Raw genomic sequence first — 21,888 nt, 5'->3', positions numbered from 1 at the left:
TTCCCTAAAATAATCCTGTGTTGAAGACCTATCCTATTGTACCTCAGAACCTGACTACATAATGAGGGAATCAAGTTAAATGAGGCCATTAGGGTGGACCCTCATCCAATCTGACTGGAGTGTGTATAAGAAGAGGAAGAAACACCAGGGATGTGACGGCACGGGGGGGGGGGGGGGGGGAACCAGGAAAAACAAACCTGCTGACACCTTGATCTTGGACTCCTGGCCTCCTAACTGTGCAAAAATAATTTCCTGTTGTGTAAGTGTGTAGTTATGGTAGCCCTGAGAAACTAAGGTGCTGAGTAGGTCACCAAGGGTCAGGAGTACTTGGGAGGAGGCGCAAAGGCATTTACAAATGGCAAAGGAACTCCTCTCAGGACCTCTGGCTTCTTCCCCCTGATTGGACAGTGTCATCACCACCTGGAAGTTTCCATGGGACTTGGAAGCTCTTTCCAAGGAAGAGTTTGACTGAGGCTCCTGGGCCTGCAAAGCTGCCAGCACACGTCAGTTCCTTTCTCAACCTACTCTAAGACCACTTAAATCTCCAGGATCCCAGCCTCTCCCCATCCATCATATCGCCAACCCATTAGGACAACTCTGCAATCGGGTCCCCAACTTGAGCTAGGCTCTGTACTAAATGTTTTACACCTGTTATCTTTATACTTTTCCACAAATTCTATGAGACAGTTATCCTAAGCATACAAAGACAAAGCGAGGTTCAGAATAAGAATCCAAAACAACAGAGCAAATAAGGCACAAAGACATGAACTCGAGTCTCTCTATCTTGGGATGGGAATCCACAGTCACTTAACTTCCAAGCTCCTGTGCCGTGCACTCCCTAGTGGACTCTAGGTCGCACCCACTCTTATATCCTCTCCAGCAGGGACTCTCACACTTCAGAAGGATCAGAGTGGCACAGAAGGGGCCACAGGCCCTTCCCCAGCCCGAAGTTTTCAATGCAATAGAGCTGGGATACAACCTGAGAATGTTCATTTCTAACAAGTCTCTGGGTGATGTGGTGGCTGGTCCAAGGACCACACTTTGGGAACCACAGACATGAGACAGTTCCTAATCCACAGAAGTGCTGATTGCTTACTTTTCCCTTGAACTCCCAGACTCTGAGCTTTTCCAAATCTGGCTTATGTTTATATATTCCCCTGCTGGGGGAGCAGGGACTGGAGTGTAATAGGTGCCTGTTATGGACTGACGTGTGTCAGTCCCCCAGCACCACAATTCCTATGTTGAAGTCCTAATGCCTATTACCTCAGAATATGATATATTTGGAGAGTAGGTCTTTAAAGTAGCAATTAAGTTTAAATGAGGCCACTAAGCTAGGCCCTAATTCAGTTTGACTGGTGTCCTGATAAGAGGAGGAAATCTGGACACACAGAGGCACCAGACCCAGGCACACCTGGAGGGACAGCATGTCTTCATGACCCTCTGCAAGCCAAGGAGAGAGATCTCCAGAGAAACCAGCCTTGGCAGCACCTTGATCTCAGACTTCCACCCTCCAGAACCATGAGAAAGTTAATTTGCATTGTGGAAAACTCCCAGTCTCTGGTATTTTGTTACGGCCCTCCTAGCTAATTAATACAGTATCCAAGTAATGAATGCAGAACAAGGTCTAGGGTGGGCAACACCCACGTGGTGTTTGCTACACATTCAAATCTGCTCTGAACACATCCTTTGTATTAGCACAATCCTGGCCATAATCCTATGAAGTGAGCACTATTGTTATCATCCCATTTTACTGATGGGGAAACTGAAGCCCAAAGAGGTCCCATGACTCTCTCAAGGCCACAGGTGGGGTATGCAGAGAAGCTGGGATTGGAGCCCAGCCTGACAGTTCTGTTCTGTCTCAAAGCTACTTACTACCCGTTGCTCATCCACGAGAACTTCCAAAACTGGTCTTAGGGGCAGCATGGAAGACAAATCTGAGGGTGCTGGACCCGGCTCTTGAGAGGCAACAAGTCATAAACGGGGACGCTTTGGAGACACCAGGACAGCTGCTTCTCCCCAGGCCGTGTAGAGGAGATACCCTCCGAATTGCTGGTGACGTGAGGGCCCAGAGGCAGAAGACTCGCCCCAGCCTGGTCCCCAACACTGCCAGAAACTCAGGTCTGCTCCCATGTTCCTCTGGGCATGTGGGCCTCTGTGGGCACCTCAAGCTATGTGCTGCTGTGGCATGACAGACACAGAATCAGAAATGGCCCCCTGTCTCTCCAACAGTCCTGACAACAGGACAGGCCGAGAAAAGATTCCACATTGACACTCAGGGACATCTTCATCTTCCAGAGCAGGGCTTCTAAACTTCAGCAACAGTGTCATTCTGAGCTAGCTAATTCTTTGTTGGGGGCTGGAGGGGTTGCCATGTGCACTCTAGATGTCAGCATCACACCATCTCCTTGTTCAACCAAAAATGTTGCCAGACATTGCCAAATATCCCCTAAGGGACAAAATTACTTCTGCTGAGATGGACTTCTCTAACCCTGTAAAAGCAACAGAGATATTTCAAGACTCTTGTTTCCATTTGTGAGAATCATGTCATAATAATATTTGTCAATGTTCTATGATGTGAATTAAGCTGCTTTGTACATTGTACAATCTGCCCAACTGCACATGGCAATCCTCCTCTCTCTTTCTCCTCAGCCTGACAGGAGAAGAAAGTAAATCTTAAATCTTTCCTACCTTTTTTTTATATATTTTTGTAGTTGTAGATGGACACAATGCCTTTATTTTATGTATTTATTTTTATGTGGTGCTAAGGATCGAACCCAGTGCCTCATACATGCAAGACAAGCACTCTGCCACTGAGCCACAACCCCAGACCTCTTTCCTACCTTTGATCACTCCTTTCTATTCCACAAACTTGTGAAAAGGAACCCAAGAGCTGGCAACATCATCAAAATCCAAATTTCCTGACTTAAACTTGCAGTTGGGTTTGGTATTGACCTCTCTCCACCCAGAGGTGAAAATTCAAAAAATAAAAGTCCTGCTGATCCTTCTGATTTTCTAGCCTAGCCATTAATGTGTAACAAGCATGGGCAGCTAATAACATTTTTTTTCCCTCCCTCATTGCTGAAGCAATAGATAAAACAATTTTATAGCTCTGTTTCCCTGTCCCTCAAGCAGGCAGTATTAATTAGGAAATAAAGCAGTGGCAGGGTGTGCATTAATGGGCTATTAATGCCTGCCCATGGCCTGAAGCCAGAGGCCAAGCGGTTCCCACCACCCAGGGAGCACTTTAACAGCCAATTAAAGCCCATCCTAAACCCGCTCCTTTCTCTTGATCAGAAGTTTGTTTTTTTTTTTTTTTTTCCCCAATCTATAAAGTCCTGAAGTTCCAAGTAGGCATAGGCCTTTTTCAAAGCACTCGGCTCCTTCTCTCTTCTTGCAGTAAAACAGAAATCCCCCCACAGAGGACCAGGGGACGAAATCAAAGGAAAGGAGTGGAAAGACAGGGGCTGAAGTTGGGCCATTGAGGCCACCTCTGGCCTCTCTTGCTGGAAGCAAGAGGCCCCACAAGTGCAAGTTATTTACTCTGTCCAAGCTGTAGGAGGAAAGGAGAGTGGCATTTCTGGGAGAGCTTCTGCTTGAGAGTGTCTGTAGTCCTGTTTAGACCTTATCTTCTAACAACACCTGCCTCTTACAAAAATAAGAACTAAAGTAATTCCCACAAGTGCTCATTTGTTCCCGTATTGCTGCCTGCATGTGTCCATTGTCTCATTTAATCCCCATAGCAAACTCCCAAGGGAAGGACCTTATCCCCATGCTGAGATTAAATGATTTACACAGGATCACACAGCTAGGGAATGGCAGGGACAGTTTCTAAATGCAGACTGTCCATCTCCAATTCGAGCATCACAGCACCTCTGTATACAGTTCTCTTTAGCTCCCCTTGACTTGGTGTAGGGCCCTGTCTGCAAAGAAAGTAGGTTTGAGTATTCACATGGCAGACAATTTTGCTCCTGGAGGCAAACATCTTGCTCTATCAGGAAGCAGTGAGAAAGGTCAGAGCTAAAGTCTCCTATGCAAAGTATAGTCTACAATTTGGCAGCAGCAGCATCACCAAGAGCTTGGAAAAGCAGAATTAGGATGCTACCCTGGAACTATAATACCAGAACCTGCATTTAACAAGGCTTACATAATAAAATTGCATATTCATATTAAAATTTGAGGAGCACTAGGCTGGAATCCAAAATCCCATCTCTAAGGTCATATTCTTCTCTGCAACTAATTACAAGGAAACAAGGATTCAATGGGCACCTGCTGTGGCTAAATCACTTTGATATCATACTAATTTATTAAATACTCACCAGAACCTACAAATGAGGTTCAGAGTTCCAAGCACCAAAGGTTCCATAAAAGAAAATGACCAAGATGGCATTTGAGCCCAGAGCATCTATCAAGTAGCAAACATCACAGCAGCCCACACTGTATGTCAGGAAAGCAGGTCTCCAAACAGAGCTCACACCACTCTACAGACATCACAGGAGCCAAAGTATCAAAAAACTGCCTTAACTGAAAACTTTGCCTCTAAGACCAAGAACAAAGCAAGAATGCCCATTCTCTCCACTTAACATACCTCTAGAAGTACTAGCCAGAGCAGTAAGGTAAGAAAAATATTTTAAAGCATCCAAATTGGAAAGGCAGAATTAAAATAATCTGTTCTCCAATGACATGATCTTTTTAAGTGGATAACTTAAAGATCTCCCCCCGCCAAAAAAAATTGTTAGAACTCACAAATAAGTTCAGCAAAGCTACAAGACAAAAAAAAAATCAACACACAAGCCAGGCACAGTGGTGCAGCCTATAATCCTAGCAACTCAGAGGCTGAGCAAAGACAATTACAAGTTCAAAGCCAGCTTTAGGAATTTAGCAAGGTCCTAAGCAGCTTAGCTAAACCCTGTCTCAAAATAAAAAAATAAAAAGGGCTGGGAATGTAGCTCAGTGGTAGAACCCCCTGGGTTCAGTCCACAGTATGGCAAACAAAACAACAACAAAATGCCTACAACTCAACAACAAAAAAAAAAACCTAGTTAAAAATAGGCAAATAACAAGTTGACATTTCTCTAAAGAAGATATACAAATAACCAACAAGCACATGAGAAGATGTTCAACTTCATTAATTACCAGGAAAATGAAAATTGAAACCACAATTAGATATCATGTCATACCCATTAGGACAGACATTACCAAAAATCAAACCAACAAACAGAAAACAAGTGTTGGAAAGGATGGGAAAAATTGGAATGCTTATACATTATTAATGGGAATATAAAATGGTGCAGTTGTTATAGAAAACAGTATGGTAGTTCCCTCGAAAACTTAAAAATAGAATTACCATGTGACCTAGCAATTGTACTCTGGGTATATAGCCAAAAGAATTGAAAGCAGAGTCTCAAAGAACTATTAAACATCAGTGTTTAAGGAAGCATTATCTACAATAGCCAAGAGGTAGAAGTCACCCCAGTGTCCATCGATAGATGAAAGAAAATCTATACAAAATGAATGCGGTCTGTAGGGCTGGGGATGTGGCTCAAGCGGTAGCGCGCTCGCCTGGCATGCGTGCGGCCCGGGTTTGATCCTCAGCACCACATACAAACAAAGATGTTGTGTCTGCCGAAAACTAAAAAATAAATATTAAAATTCTCTCTCTCTCTCTCTCTCAAAAAAAAAAAAAAAAAAAAAAGAATGCTGTCTGTACTCACAGTGGAAATTTATTCATCCTTAAAAAGGAAGAATCCAGGCTGGGGATGTGGCTCAAGTGGTAGCGCGCTCTCCTAGCACGCATGGGGCACTGGGTTCCATTCTCGGCACCACATAAAAATAAAGATATTGTGTCCACCTAAAAAACTGAAAAATAAATATTAAAAAAAAGGAAGAAAATTCTGTCACATGATATTGATATCACATGAACAAAGCTTGAGGACATTATGCTAAATGAACTTGAGCCAATCATGCAAAGATGAGAACTACTTGATTCTACTACTTGATTCTACTTCTGTGATGATTTAAAGCAACTAAACTTTCAAAAGCAGCCAGTGGAATTGTGACTGATAGGAGCTAGGGGACAGAGGCAGAGGGGGAGAGGGTGGGGTGGTTAAAGGGGGTGGAGTTTCGGTTTAGAAAGATGAAAACATTGTAGAGATCTGCTGCTTGGCGATGCACACATAGTTAACACTTCTGTACTGTACCCTTACAAACAGATAGGATGATAAATTTTAGGTTATGGGTTTCTACCACAATTTTCTTAAATGACATAAAAAAGAGCATAAGGCAAATGTGAGAAGTTAATTCATAGTAGGAAGTCTTTGAATTTGGACATTTTAAAGAAAAAAGCCTGTTTTTCTGAGCTGGTTAAAACACTGCATACCAGTAGTAGTAAGGAGTGGGCAGAGGGCATCTCAAGGTCCCTTCTGGACTTGGAATTTAATGCCTATTTATTGAGAACCTCCTGGTGCATTTGCTCTGTACTACATCAAGATGGAGTTGTTCTATGTGCCCTAAAAGCTTATGATCTAAGAAGGCCCAAGAAACGGATGAGACATAAAAAATGCCAGAACAATGCAACAGCCTTAATCAGGCTGTCTTTGCTTTTCTTTGCTTATAAGTCACTGGCTTTAAATTTAATATAGTGTCACGTCTTTATTTTTCTTGAAGTTTTCTTAAAAGATCATATAAAGATTTTCTTCCATGGTAAGACTTTTATATTGTATTTTTCTTAAAATGGAGTATGGTACATTTACCCTTCATCAGACGATTGCTTATAACTCACCTTGCTTTATTAAGAACACTGCTAGAGGCGTCTATGCCCCTAGCAATAAAAATGTATTTCCAGGCCCATTCAAACCAATGAAAATCTGAGTCTTCAGAGCACAAGATAATGAAAATTCTCTAGATCGGTGTCTTTTACTACTTTTAATCTGTTAACAGACCCTGAGTGTCTCAGATGAAAGGTACTCTACCATGAATTGCTATCATTAATAGCATTCCATCCAGGTAACTCTTGATTATTCCAATTTCTCACGAATTTGGACACTTTTACTGCCTCTATCACATCTCTAGGGGGTGAGAAAGAAAATAGACCTGTGCAATTTATTTCTCAAAATATACACAGAAATATAATTGCATACACATCCATGAAAACCTTATAAATAATTGATGAGGAGAATGGAATGCCAATAATAGAACCACTCATTTAGAAAGACAACGCTTGTCACAAAATGTCCCTTTACCAAAATAGACAGACAATTTTTAGGGACCACCAAACCAAAGATGGGTATGTATGAAAATCTGGGCTGTCTAAAAGGTAAGTTTTTGACAGCCTCCTAGGTTTTCCAAAATGGCTCCACCTAGGGCCCTCCTCTACCCTCATCCTTTACAATGTGATGTTACAGCTTCTTCCAACGAAAGGTGAGGTCTGTTTTGCCATCCCTTGAATCTGGTTGACTCCGTGCTTTGCTTTGACCAACAGAATGGAACAGAAATAATGGGGAGCTACTCCAGAGCCCAAGAAGCCTTGCAGTTCCTGCTCCCCACTTGGGGCCCTGCCACCACCACCAGCACACACACCCCAGCTACCGGCCAGACAGGCGTGTGGCCCAGTCAGTTCATCAGCCCTACTGACAGCTAGCTGCCCTCTCGGCAAGAGCAATGCCAGGGGCTAGGCTGGGTTTTCACATGAACATGCTACATAAACTTCTGTGCAAACATAAGATTATTTTCAAAAACATTTCTGATATTCTGAATCCCTTCATGGATATACTAAAAAATAATACTTCAGTGATTACTGGAGAGTAAATGATGCAAATTGAAATTGAGAGAAAATACTATTATGTGTCCAAGTTAACATGATATTTTATATAGATACAGTCTTAGCTTACAATGATTCCACTTATGATTTTTTGACTTAATGGTGGTGCAAAAAATGGCATACATTCAATAGAAACTACTTCCAATTTGGAGTTTTAATCTTTTTATCACAAGAGTAGACAATCAGCCAGGTGTAGCAGTACATGCGTAATCCCAGCCAGCAATTCCAGAGGACCAGGAGTTCAAAGACAGCCTAGGCAACTGAGCTAGACCCCATCTCAAAAATTAAAAAAAAAATTAAAGGACTATAGATGTCACTCGGTGGTAAAGTGTCCCTGGGTTCACTCCCCAGTACAAAAAAAAAAAAGTGTGTTGCTAAACTATGATGTTCAGTAGGTTAGGTATATTAAGTAAATTTTTCAGCTTACACTATTTTCAACTTAGAGCACAACTCCATTGCATTGTAAGAGAAGGATCATCTACATTTAAAACAGGCTTGAATGAAAAAACAATGCAAAGTAAGAAGAGTGAAGAAAATAGATTATTTACTAACAGACTCCAGGGTGTAATGGAAAGCTGAGTTTATGTTTAGTTCTTTGTATAATTTTGTTCACAATGCATTCTAGGATTTGTACACACATGGAAGAAGCATTAAGATTATCAATAAGTGAAGGATGCCTGAAAATGTAGCTTGGGGCAGAGGTCCACTTGCCTTGTTAGAATGAATGACAGGACAGCCCAAAAAGGTTGGGGGGTGGGGTGTATGCACGAATCTCCCTAGCACCTGGAAGTAGGACACATTTAGGAACCATCCCAGGGCTGGTACCGACCTTCCCTAGGGGACAAAGAGGGTAAGAAACCTGAGTGGCATGAAGAGGGAGAACAAAGAAAGTCTGGGTGTATAACAATATGAGGACCAGTAGGTGTCTGAGGACTTCTGGGGGCTTGCCTAGCATAAGTAAGGCCCTGGGCTCATCCTCCATCCAACAAAAGGAAAGGAAAGAAAAGAGGAAAAGGAAACAATTTTTAAAACTTCGGGGGCATCACAGAGCTGCTCTTTTTCCATGTTCCTTGACACACGTCAGAATAAATTACTCAGGGTTGGCTCACTCCATTGCTTGGTTGCCTCCTTGCTTCTACCAATCCAGAGTTGACAGCACTCTCAAAGTGACCCCATCTCCCTGGTACTACATTCACTGTGGAGGGTAAGACTTTAACATGGGTCCCTTCCATGCAACAGGTGTCCACTTAATGCTTTGAATATAAACCACTGGTGGCTTCTTTCAAAACTCAACTTTTTTTTTCTTTTTCTTCCCTATTCTCCCTCTTCCCCTCCTCAACTGCAAGGAAAGCAAGATTAACCTTCTTCCATCCTAAGCCAAGTTATCTGAGCTCACAAAAGTAAAGAAGCTCCAGGCTTGGAAACTCCAGACCAGTTACAGAACAGCAGCAGATGTTAGTTAATTGTTCATCAAATCTACTGATAGTGAGCCCTGGAAAACAGCCTTTGTAGCCTCCTTGTGAAAGCCTTCTGTTCCCCCTGGCAGTTAGAATGGCAGCCTCTGTACTGAGTCCTTGCCTTTCTCCTTTGCTAGTAAAGCAAGACATTTTCTTTTTCTCTAAATCTTGTCCTCTTTGAAGGAGCCGCATTGGGAACAAGTGAGACCAGGACAAAGGACAGGTAGCTGGTTATCAGAGAAAAGGAAATGAGCAGATAACACTCCCATCACCTGGTAACTAACAGCCTGGGGGAATCACACTTTCCAACACAAGCAATCAACCCCTAAATGGCTCTCTTCCTGCCCTTTTGGTCACTTTTGGTCTCACAAGCTAGATAAGAAGAGGAGGGGACAGGAGAAAAAAGGAAACCTAAAAGCTATAAAAGGGGCAAGACATCCCCACTCAATGGAGCAACAGCTCTGGAGGAGCATCTTTCTCTCTCTCCCCCCACTCCCCTTTCCTCTCCGCCCCTCCCCTTTCCTCTCCCTCTTCTGCCTTTTAAATGTAATTTACTTTTCCATCTTGCCTCTGCATTCCTCTTGGGTGTTTAATCTTCAACACCTGGGGAACAAGGACCCTATCCTGATTTTCAAGACTGGTTCCACAAAGACCAAGCCTTTGGCTTTAAGACCGCCAGGAGTTAATGACAACCAGACTGAGAAGAAGGAGGGCTCCCTGGATGGACCAGCTGAGAGGACTGATGATGTGTGGAGCTGATCCCTGAAGAGCCTAGCAGCAGGTACCAGGAAAGAAAAGGAAAGGACCCCATGAGATGCTCAGGCCCCGAAACATGGACAAGTGGTTTATATAACTTACAAAAATTCAATTAAAATTTGCTCGAATTAAAAAAGATTTTTAAAAAATATAACATAAACCATGTTAGTGATTTTAATTGCCATTTTCCTCAGTGAGCTCAGATCCCAGTCACAAGGAAAGAGAGGGTGTAAACCTGCCATTCTCTCAGGAAGCCCGAGACTTTGGGTGTCTCTCACTGTAAAAGCATCTTGCTTTTCTGCATTTTTCCAGTGAAAAGTGACAAAGTACACACCCCAAAGATGCTATGTTAGTGTAAGAATTATTTTGAGCTAAGGAAATTTTAAAAAAAGAAAACACAAAAACATTCTAATCTCCTCCTCTTACTTCTGAAAATAGGAGATTAAAATTCCTGTGTGACTGAGACTTCATCTCACTCCAGTTAGAATGGCAATCATCAAGAATAGAAATAATAATAGATGCTGGTGAGGATGTGGGGGGAAAGGAACACTTCACACTGCTGGTGGGATTGTAAATTAGTAAAACCACTATGGAAATCAGTGTGGCACTTCCTCCAAAGACTGGGAATGGAATCATCATATGAACCAGCTATTCAGCTCCTCAGTGTTTATCCAAAAGAATTAAAGTCAGTCTGTTATATTGCACACCCAAGTTTACAGCAGTGCAATTCACAATAGCTGTCATGGGACCAGCCTAGGTGTCCATCAACAGATGAATGGACAAAGAAAATGTGGCAAATATACACAGAGGAGTCTAATCACCATAAAGAAGAATGAAATTGTGTCGTTTGCAGGAAAAGAGATGGAAATAGAGCACCCTGTTGAGTGAAATAAGTCAGACTCCAAACCTTAAGAATTGTATGTTCTCTCTCATATGTAGATTCAACTAACTATGGATGGAAAAAAAGGAACAAACAAAAAAAAGACCTCATTAAAATAGAAGGAAGACCAGCAGAATAAAAAAAGGGGACTAAGAAGAGGGAGGAGGGAAGAGAGAAGGGAGGTACTAGAGAATAAAATAGACCAAATTATGTTATGTGCCTGCATGAATATCACAATGAATCTATTATGTATAATTATAATGCACCAATAAAAATTTTTAATTGTGTTGCATTATAAGTGATAATTAAAATAATAAAACTGGTCCTCAGATGTTAAAAAAAAAAATCCCCCATGAAAAATGCCCTCCCTGTTCCCTGTAACAGGAGGAAAGACTCATTCTTCCACTGGGAGCCATACCTGGGGAGAGCGGGGGACGCAGATCTGGTTTAAAATAACTCTTGCCCAGCATGGTGGTGCATAACTCTATTCCCAGCAAATCAGAAGGCTGAGACAGGAGAATCGCAAGTTTGAGGAACTTAGTAAGACCCTGTCTCAAAATAAAAGATCATAGGGCTGCACATTTAGCTCGGTGGTAAAGCATCCCTAGGTTCATTCCCCAGTACAATAATAATTATTATTATTACATTATTATTATCTTTCTTACCTTCCTTTAACCTCCCCATACAATTTAGTTACTTTTTCACTATTGCCTCTTTCTGTTCAACCTAATACGAAAGTCTTTGGACTTTGCCATGTCTTTAGGTCTTCATTTCCTTGTAAGCATTCAGATGCTTTGTTCTCTTGATTGGTTTTGTTTTGGGAGAACAAGGGATTGGACCCATCAGCCCTATTTATTTATTTATTTATTTATTTATTTATTTTACTTTGAGACAGAGGTCTCTCTAAATTGCCCAGGCTGGTCTCAAACTTGCATTCCTCGTGCCTCAGTCTCGCTTAGTAGCTGGAATTACAGGTGTGCACTTCTGTGCCCAGCTCCTCTTCATCTATTTTATGTCAATTTAATTCTCATGCCCACAGGGATGCTAAGACACCAGAGGTAAAGCTTGGTTCTGGTACACAAGCAACATTCCTAAGAGCAAGTCAACCCCTCTGTCTAGTTCTCAAAGAAACAGCACTCTGTCCCAATGCTGAAGCAAAAAATTTGTTAACTTGGCTTTTTGAAACAGTATATAGGTCTTTGTCCTAGGAGGTTGTTCAAGAAATCAGCTGTCATGGATGAAATTTTTAAAATCTGATGTACTCACTCAAGAACCTGACCTTCATTTATGACCCAGAAGCACTGCAGGAAAAGAGGGAGAGGGAGAGGGTCAATCAAAGACTCCTGACCCACGGATTCAAAGGGCAACCAACCTCCAAGGGTCAACATGTACTTTAGTTAGCTTTTCCTCACTGTGACTAAAACACCTGACAAGTACAACTTTTTTTAAAAAAAATACAAGTTTAAAAAAAAAAAGAAAAAAGAAGAAGCAGACAAGTCTATCTGGGCTCACAGTTCAATTCATGGTGAGCTGACTCTATAGCTCTGGACCCAGAAGAGGCAGAACATCATGGAAGAAGGGTGTGGCAGAGAAAAGCAGCTTGAAATGAAGCAGAGAGCTCTGCTCACCAGGGACAAAGTATAAAGCTCAAAGCCATGCCTCCAGTGACCCACCTACTCCAGTCAGTCACACCCCATCTGCCTCCTGTTACATTACCACCCAGTTAATCCCTGTCAGCGGATTAATCCACTGACTAGGTTAAGGCTCTCATAACCCAATCATTTCCCCACTAAACTTTCCAGCACTGTCTCACACATGAGCTTTTGTGAGTGACCCCATGTCTAAACCATAGAAACGTGGAAAACCAGAGAAAGGGAACACCCAGTCAGTGGGGTGCTGGGGGCACAGGAGCCTGGTCCACTGGGATTGCAGATGCCACCTTCTGTGCCTCCATCAGCCCCCTGTTCTCCTTCACCAACTCTTTCCCACCACATTTAAAGAGCCTCTGGGGAGAGCCCTCCCTCTCCTCTCTTTTCAAGATCTTTCTCTTTACCTTCCTCTTATTTCCCTCCACTGCTGGATTTCTTGACACCTGCCTCATCTTGCTCCCCAACCCATCTCTCCTTCAGTCCACTGCCATCTGGTTTTTCTTTTCTTTTTTTTTAATATATATATTTTTTTTCTTTATTTTTTAGCTGTAGTTGGGCACAATATCTTTATTTTATTTATTTTTATGTGGTGCTGAGGATCGAACCCAGCACCTCACACATGCTAGGCGAGCACTCTACTGCTGAGCCACAGCCCCAGGCCCTGGTTTTTCTTTCTAAAGGAACTGCTCACCTTGGAGGCCCTGATAACTTCTTGGTTGACAAGCCAATGGAAGGCTTCTGGATCCTTAACTTCCATGTCAACCAATCAGAGTGGACCATCTTAAATGATGCCTTTATCCATATTCATGGGTTACTCATCCATAGATTCAACTAACTATGGATGGAAAAAATTGGAAAAAACAAATTGAGTGTGTACTGAACTTGTCATTGTTCCCTAAACAATACAGCATAGCAACTACTTACATGGTATTTACATTATATTAGCTTTATGAGTCATCTAATTAAAATATGAGAAAGGAAGTACACAGGTTACATGCAAATACTACTACTATGTTATTTTATATAAGGAACTTGAGCATCTCCAAATTTTGGTATCCAAGGGAGGTCCTGGAACCAATGCACCCTGGATACCAAGGAACCATTGTATATAACTTCCTGCTAAAATCCCATTTAAATGTCTCATATGGTGACTTCAAACTCAACTCACTCACATTAGTCAAGATCCAGTAGAAAACAGCCCATGAGGGGCTGGGGTTATGGCTCAGTGGTAGAGTGCTCACCTAGCACGGGCAAGGCGCTGGGTTCAATCTGCAGCACCACATAAAAATAAATAAATAAATAAAGGTATCATGTCTGACTATAACTAGGAAAAAATATTAAAAAAAAAAAAAACACAGCCCATGACAAGTATAGCAAGTTTCACGTGGTGATAGAAAGGCTAAAAGGTCAAGTGAAGAGCCAGACAGTCCAGGGTATCCCAATGGCCACCCTCTGGCTAAAAGTGCAAACTAGGAAGGGGTGTCACCAGAGCCAGGGCACAGAGGAAGCAGCACCTGGTGAGGACAGGCCTCCGAGGCAAAGCAGAAGAGCCTGTTCAAAGAGGAGGGAGAAAGACATGGCTTCTCCCTTCCTCCTCACTCTGACCTTGGGTTGGACCTACCTGGAAAGCAGCAGCAAGGAATTCTGGGAGGGTGGATTGTAGGTGCAGTCCTGGTGACCTTTCCACCAGCAGTGGAAAGGCAGGGAGCATATCTGAAGCACACTGGCCATGAGAGCACAATGCTCACTTCTTCCTGCACTCCAAGACCCCTCCTCCTGCAAGCTAGACTTGACTCTTCTCTTCCTCTTGTTTCCTGCAGCTCGTCATCCACCTGCTGAGCTTGTCCATTTCTCTCTTCCTCGGCCACCGCTCAGCTTTACTACTGCAGTGTGCACCCTTCCCTGCTCTCCTATCATCTCCTATCACCCTTCTCTGCTCTCCTTTCATCTCCAGACTCCCCTCTAATCTCCTTGTCCTCAGCTACCTCCAGCAGGAAAAAGTTTTCTGAAAGGCTTACCCTCCATCACTTTGATGCTTACAATCCTAAAACAGCTCCACAGCACACTGAGGTTCAAGTCCAGATTCCACAGCAGCTTCACTGCCTCTCTAGATACCCTGTTTGACAGTCCTTAGCCTTCTGGGCTCCAACCTTCCTCAGCGTCACTGCCTCAAATTCCCTGGGGCAGCTCTTGAGTGTGGACCTTCACGTGGTCTGTTTGCTCCTTCTACATGGAACACATCCATATCCTCCTCCCTCTTCTGACATCCCTTCTTTGTGTTGGCCTTCATGTCCTTTTCTCCAGGAAGCCTCCCCACTCTTCCTCTTGTGTGTCTCCCTGCACCTAACATATACCCCTGTGGGAAAGTTGCCAGATTGAACAACTAAACCATGCAAGTTTAACTGGCCATCCTGTACTTTATCTGGCAATCCTACCTGGTAAGCATTTGTTCCAGAGTATTGCAAATGAAGATTTACATTTTCATTTCCCACTAAGTTCCAAATCCCTTGAGGATAATGATCCGGTCATAATAGTTCTCCATTTGGCTAAATGAATAAGTAAATGCACAAGCAACTTGAATGGATGGATAAGTGATTGTGAATGGGTATTTTTACATGAAATTCTATAGGACTTGCTGGGCACAGTAATCTCAGCAACTCGGGAGACTGAGGCAGTAGGGCCACAAGTTCAAAGCCAGTCTCAGCAACTTAGCAAGGCCCTAAGCAACTCAGCAAGACCCTGTCTCTAAATAAAAAATAAAAATGGCTGGAGATATGGCTCAGTGGTTGAATGCCCCTAGGTTCAATCCAAAGGAGAAGAAGGAGAAGGAGCAGGAGAAGGATAGAAAGAAAATAAATTAATAAATTCTATAGGGCTGAACATCAGGCCTAAATGAAAGAGATGCTTCAGAGACTAAGAGGCTGATGACCATTAGGCAGAGAGGTTAGTTCTAGGTCAGGCCTTTGGGCTCTAAGAGAGGAACTATATAACAGAAGGAACTATAACTAGAAGGAAATGACAGGATGGGTAACTAGAAACGATTAGGTAATGCTTTTAGCCTGAACAAAGCTAACAGAAGAATATGAACTAGTTTGTGGGGCTGCTCACTGGCCGACAGTTCCCAGAGTCCTTCATCCAGCTCTACAGTTTGTTTGCACTCTTGTTGCAGAGGTTGAAGATGGTGAAAACAGCCAGAAGGGTGAAACTGGTAATTTTAAAGTGTCTTATTCTTTTTGTATCAGAGTGATTTTCTAATATAAAGTATAAATATTGCTACTATATACTTATACCCATTATATAAAAACCATGTGAGTAACAAATATGAAAGAACTTGACAAGGTAGAAGAAAAGCAAATTTGAGCACTCTCTGTCCAAAGGAGCAACCTCCAATGCTTCCAGACCGTTGTTACCACTTGAATGCAGGCCTCATTAAGGAAAGGCAGGAATTGAGAGGATGATGCTTCCTTTCATTCTTTTTAAAAACAACCATTAAATTAATAATAATAAGGTATTAAATGGTTCCAACAAAACACAATCAAGAGTTCATTCTACAGTAGAATCAACATGTACCACCAGGTTGAGTTTCTCTCACCCTGAAAACCTTGAGCAGATGTTGATTCAATTACCCTAAGTCTGTGATACAACAGCAATACCCAAGATGCTCAGTGGGGAGGAGGCTGTATAGACACAGGAAAGTATTTGTTAATTTGCTTTAGGAAGAAATCTTATATCAGTCAGGCATGAATGTAGATTACCTTCCCATGGTCATCTATTCTGTCCTCTATATTTTTAGTAAACATTTACTGAATATCACTTAGAGAAGTTTAGTGGTTGATATTGGGAAAAATCTGAAAATGTGGTTCATTCAGTGCTGAAATCCAGCAGGAGTGCATCTTTGCTGTGTATCAGTGGTTTATATATTTATCTATATCTATCCTCCTTGGTTTGCAATCACTGTCCAAGCCCCAGCCTTGCTGGCCTCAGACCCCAGCAGGAAAGCATTCCAGGCACTGACTGCAGTGAGCCACTGCTGAGGTCTTACCTGACTTCTTGTCCATGGGAACCTGCTGCCTGTTGCGGACTTTCCCATAGGCGCCCTCCTGTGGTCACTTGAGGAAACTGCAGCCTCTGAGGAGTACAATAGGGGCGGTTCAATATTTTGTGTATCATACACCAACTCTCCCAAGAAAAAGTCAAGTGATAGGTGTCTCCCCGAAAGATGCCCAAATTTCTTGTCTCTCTCCTTAAATTTATCTTCTTGATAACTCCTACACGATCTTTCTGGTCTCTGTTTAAATGTCACCTCTCACCTCCAATCTGTACTGGTTGTCTTTGACTTAATTGTCACACTGTTATTTCATATATTGCAACCATTTATTTGTTTACTGTCTGCCTCCCCAACTAGGCTGATCGATTAGGGTAACAGAAATTTTCTGACAAATTACCCAGGTTTCAACATGGTTCAGATGGCATTGGCTCACCCATTTCCAAGGGAGGACCTTGATTTATTTCATCCAATCAGCATATCCTTACCTCATTGGTTCAACAGTTAGAATCTGACTAAGCCGGCCCAATCAAAGCGCCCCTTGGTACTCCTGCAAGGAAAGTTGAAATACATACCTGTTGCCATTACCTGGGCAGCCTATATAAAGAGAACTGCCCCTGCCATCTCGTGATCATGAAAGAGGATGTGAAAGAGAGTGAAGTCCCAGAGTCAGGAAATTGGACCTCCGGAGGAAACCAGACCAGAGGTTGGCCTGCCTGTGGCCTTTTCAGTATATCAGCCAATAATATTTTCTCTCTCTCTCTCTCTCTCTCTCGTGGGTTTGGATCAAGTTTCCTATTTGCTCACTGCCCAAGGACCTTCCTCAGGGAAGACACTGAATAACTGTTGAATAATGGCTGCTGGGAGATCTGGGGATGTTTTAATGAAAGAGGTGTCAGCTAGAGCCTCAATTCGCATCTTTTTCTTAGAAAAGATGTAATATTTCCCAAAACTCAAATGCATCTGAAATGCAAAAGCATTTCCTCCCCTGGCGTATTTCATAGCAAGTTTGTTTCCTATGCTTATTAACCAGCTCAACTATCCTTTCCCAAGAACTACTCAAGATTTATGCTTCAAACTTGGAACTTTCAACCTCAAGAAACCATGGTTTTAAACTGGGGGAAGAGAGCAGAAAGCCTCTAGTTGACTTTTACTTTCCTGGATAAAATATCCACCCACCCACCTGCACAAATAAGCTGTAATGGCTTACATTTCTTATGCTTCAACTTCAAGTCTCATTTCTCGGATATTTAAGATAACTTCAGCTTCTTACCTGATTAGATGGAAGCCAAAAATTTTCCCCCCTCTTGGGGACAATTCTGCTGAGCTAGAATCATCTGAGGCAACTTTAACTTTTAGGTATGTTATATGACATCTTTCAAAGTATAATCAGGCTGTGTGGTTTGAGATCTGGCTATTCGATTAAAGGTATGTGTCACCAAAGGGCTGTACTTTTAAAAATATTGAGACATAAACAAACTTGATTAGACAGGGAAGGAAAATTCTACAAGTACCCTATATCCCAACCAGATAATTCTTTTTCTATTTTCCTGGTTCACTAAAAGCACACTTGCCCAGACTATTCATATTTTCAAAATATGTTTGTTGCTCTCAGGGCTTCTGGAATACATACCCTCCAGCTATTCGTTTTGGACTTACAAAATGTAATTTTTTGCACATCTTTGCTTCAGGTGTTTTTTAATTTGGGGAGAGGAGGAGGAGTTTGTAAAAAAAAAAAAAAAGCAATAAATCATTTTACCTTCTCCATCAAATAATTCCACTGATAATATCCTTTTTATATAACTTATATGCAATCTATTTGATTGCATATTTACAGACTCTCAAAACATCTCCCCAAAACATATTAATCACAAAGACAAGTAGTAAATTGACAGTGGGGACATCTCATAGAAGAGGTAAACCAAGACACTAAAGTATTACCTACCAATAAGAAAAATCAACTGAGGACACAGTAGCACTTCTGCAAGACTGTAGAATAAATGTATCACTGTTCAGTTTCTGATTTGGGTTATTTGTGCTGTGGTTACATAAGAGAATGCCCTTTTTCTTAGGAAGTAAACACTGTATAGAGATAAAGGGGAACACAGTCTTCAACTTATTCTTACACACTTCAGGAAAAACAATTAGAATATATGGAAAGAGTAAATGCCAAAGTCTACGATGCCTAATATTAAGAACTGGTGAATCTAGGTGACGCATATACAAAGAGTTCTTCATACTGGTCTAGCAAATTTTCTACAGGTTTGAAATTATGTCTACAAGTTTATTATACAAAGATATTATGAACAATATATAAACACACAACTCAAAATAAATGTATAGCCCAGTGCATCAACCTAAATCCAGCCTATTTTCTTCAAGTATTTTTCACTAAGACACCATCAGAGACAGGGTCTGTAGATTCATTAATCTATCTTTCTAGTAACTTATTTTTTCACTTGAATGAACTTTTGAGGCTTCCTTCAACCTAAATGCAGTTTTTTTAAAAACTCAAAGAACAAATTCCACGTCCCCAAGTGAGGTTCAAGGCTGTTAATGTTCTCCTGCACTACCTAGCAATCAGGGATACTTTCTGGAAAACTAGAGAACTTTTGTGGATGTAAACTTTCTCTAATATGCCTACTTCCTTGTTTTCTTTAAAAAATCCAATTTACATCTCTAGGATTCCAAATATACAAGCTCTTGTTTCTGTCACATCAAATGAACTGTTATTCTTTAGCTTCTTGTAAAAAAAAATTCAATAAATCTTTGCTCACTGCCAGCTTTTCTCTCTCTTTCAATAGCTCTTTGATCAAGATTTTCCATCCACTCTGGAATAATCCAGAGGTAATTAGAACTTCTTACCTGCTTTAGCCCAAAAGGAGCCAATTTATCACAAACTGTCAGGGATTCCAATTTTAAATTACCAAGAGCCCAATTACCAACAGAGGCAAGGAATCTTCTTTCTAATTAAAGTGATTGATTTCTTAGCAGACTCAGTAGTAATTATTTCACTTTTTAATTATGCTCATTCCAATCAAATGTAAGAAAATTCTCATTTTATCTTCCTTCCAAAGAACATAATACAACAAACATTAATCATGAGTGATCCAAGGCCAGACCCAGCAATGCCTTTGGCAGAACTGGACATCTAATCTATCAGTGGGTCTTGTCCATTTTTATGAGCCTTGGTGGCCGGTGCTTCAGCTCCAAAGAAGGGTAGAGGGATAATTATGTTTTTTTCATATAGTTCACCCAGGAGCACACCAAACCTTCCAGCATCAACTATGTTGTGACAAAATGGCAATGGGTACTTCAATAAACAGTCTAGCAGGGGCATGGGGAGTTACAGACTGAACCCAGTCTCATTTCTTATGCACGGAACTAGGGTACTGAAAACAAAGCAGTGTGTGGAGGTAAACCTCAGAAACAGGGGAACCAATTTGTTTTTTCTCACTGGGGTGGCATTAGAACAATTATGCATTATAAAGAATTTTGAAAGGGAAAAATACAACTTCAGATTCAGTTCAATGAAATACAATTTAGAGGAATCCGAGGAACACAAGGCAGCCCCTTGCACAGCCTCTGAAGGCCCCAAGGACACATTTGTCTACCTGGCTTTTAATCTTGAATGACAGAGCAGCTGGTTCTCTCCTACGGCCTGCTTACCAGCTGTCTGCATCCTTATCTCCCCTTCCTCCTCTTTCCACATAGTCAGCAGACTGGCATCAGCTCATTCCTTGAGACAAGGGTCGAGTGTTACACTCTGATGACTAATTTCCAGCAATCTGTATTCAAAACTTACCCCTGTGGCCAGACAAGTGGATACCCTTTGTCCATAGGAAGCTACTGACCATTTTCCAAAAGCTTCATATTTAGGTAGTTCTAGGGAACCACTAAGATTTTAAATTTCCACATTCAACCATGGAACCATATTTGACCATTCTAGTAAAAAAATGAAATTGTATACTAAACCCTTGATATTTTAGGAAAAAAGGGCTGGGGATGGAGCTCAGTGGTAGAGCACTTGCCTAGATGTGTGAGGCCCTAGGTTTTATCCCCAGTACTACAAAAAAGAGAAGGAAAAAAATGAAATTTAAGGAAAAAAAAAATGGATGTGTTTGAGATTATCTCTCTCTCTGCCTTTACTACTCTAGGCTGTGTATGCAACATTCAGGAAGACCTCCCTTAGGACCTTCAATTCATTCAGCAGACAATTATCCAGCAACTCCCAAGGGCAAGCAGGCTGTCAGGGGCAGGAGAATCTTGACTCCTTCTCCACTGCTTTACAGGGAAGAAGACAAGTGGCCACCTCAGTAGAGTGAAGAACAGAGCTGGAGATGTTCTGATGGGACAGAAGGGTCACCATGGTGAAAACTAAGAAAAAAACACTTTCAGTAAAGACTTGAATGAGGTTGAGGCTGCAGACACCTTGAAGGAAGGCTGGCTTACTGAGTGCAGGAACCCCAGGCTTCCACGGTGGCGTCACAGCATGGCAAATGCAAATGCCCCCATTCTAAGAACCATGAACACAGGAGACAAGGGGTCAGGCCAGATGTGATGAAGCTGTGACTGCCAGGCTAAGAGGCCTGGGTTCTTTATGAATGAACAAGGAGAACAAGGGGAAGTCACAGTCCAACTGGCTGTGGAGGGAGAGGACAGGGCAAAGACGAGACTGCTGAAGCAATCACCAGGGTTGACACAACAGAGCTGGCCCTGACAGCAGGATGGAAAGAAGCACAGAGTGAGCAACGCAGCGCTGGCAGAGATAACAGGGATTTGCAGCCGCATGTGAGGAAGGAGGCACAGTGGACGCCGAGCACCACTACTGTAGGTGGACACTTAGTCAGATTCCTTGAACTGGTTGGCTTTTACTAAAAGGTTTACTATGATTATCATTCACATCAAGCACGTGCTTTAAACTCTTAAATATTCCTAGATAAGAAGCAGAGTTATTTCACCCCTCCTTTTATAGATGAGAACCAAGCCCAGAAGTCCGAGACCTGACCAGAAAACTCAACTAATAGTTCAGAGACCGAACAAGAAGTCAGTGGAGTGCTCATTACACAATCAAACATGACAGAAAGAGAGCTCAAAACTGTCCCACTGGCATGTTTCTGGGGTAAGGGGGACAGAGTTCATAGAACTTTACCCGGTGAGCTGAGTCAGAAGGTGGTTTGCTGATAATGTCCGTTCTAAAAGCAAACGGAAAGCTTCCACACTGCACTCAATTTTTAAAACACAATTGCACAAGATTCAAGTCTTACACCTTGGATTAAATTACA

This window comes from Marmota monax, unplaced genomic scaffold (genome assembly GCF_021218885.2).
Source record: "Marmota monax isolate L192 unplaced genomic scaffold, Marmota_monax_Labrador192_F-V1.1 WCK01_AAM20220418_F8-fsc00172, whole genome shotgun sequence".
Lineage (NCBI taxonomy): Eukaryota > Metazoa > Chordata > Mammalia > Rodentia > Sciuridae > Marmota > Marmota monax.
This window is presented reverse-complemented; position numbering follows the sequence as displayed.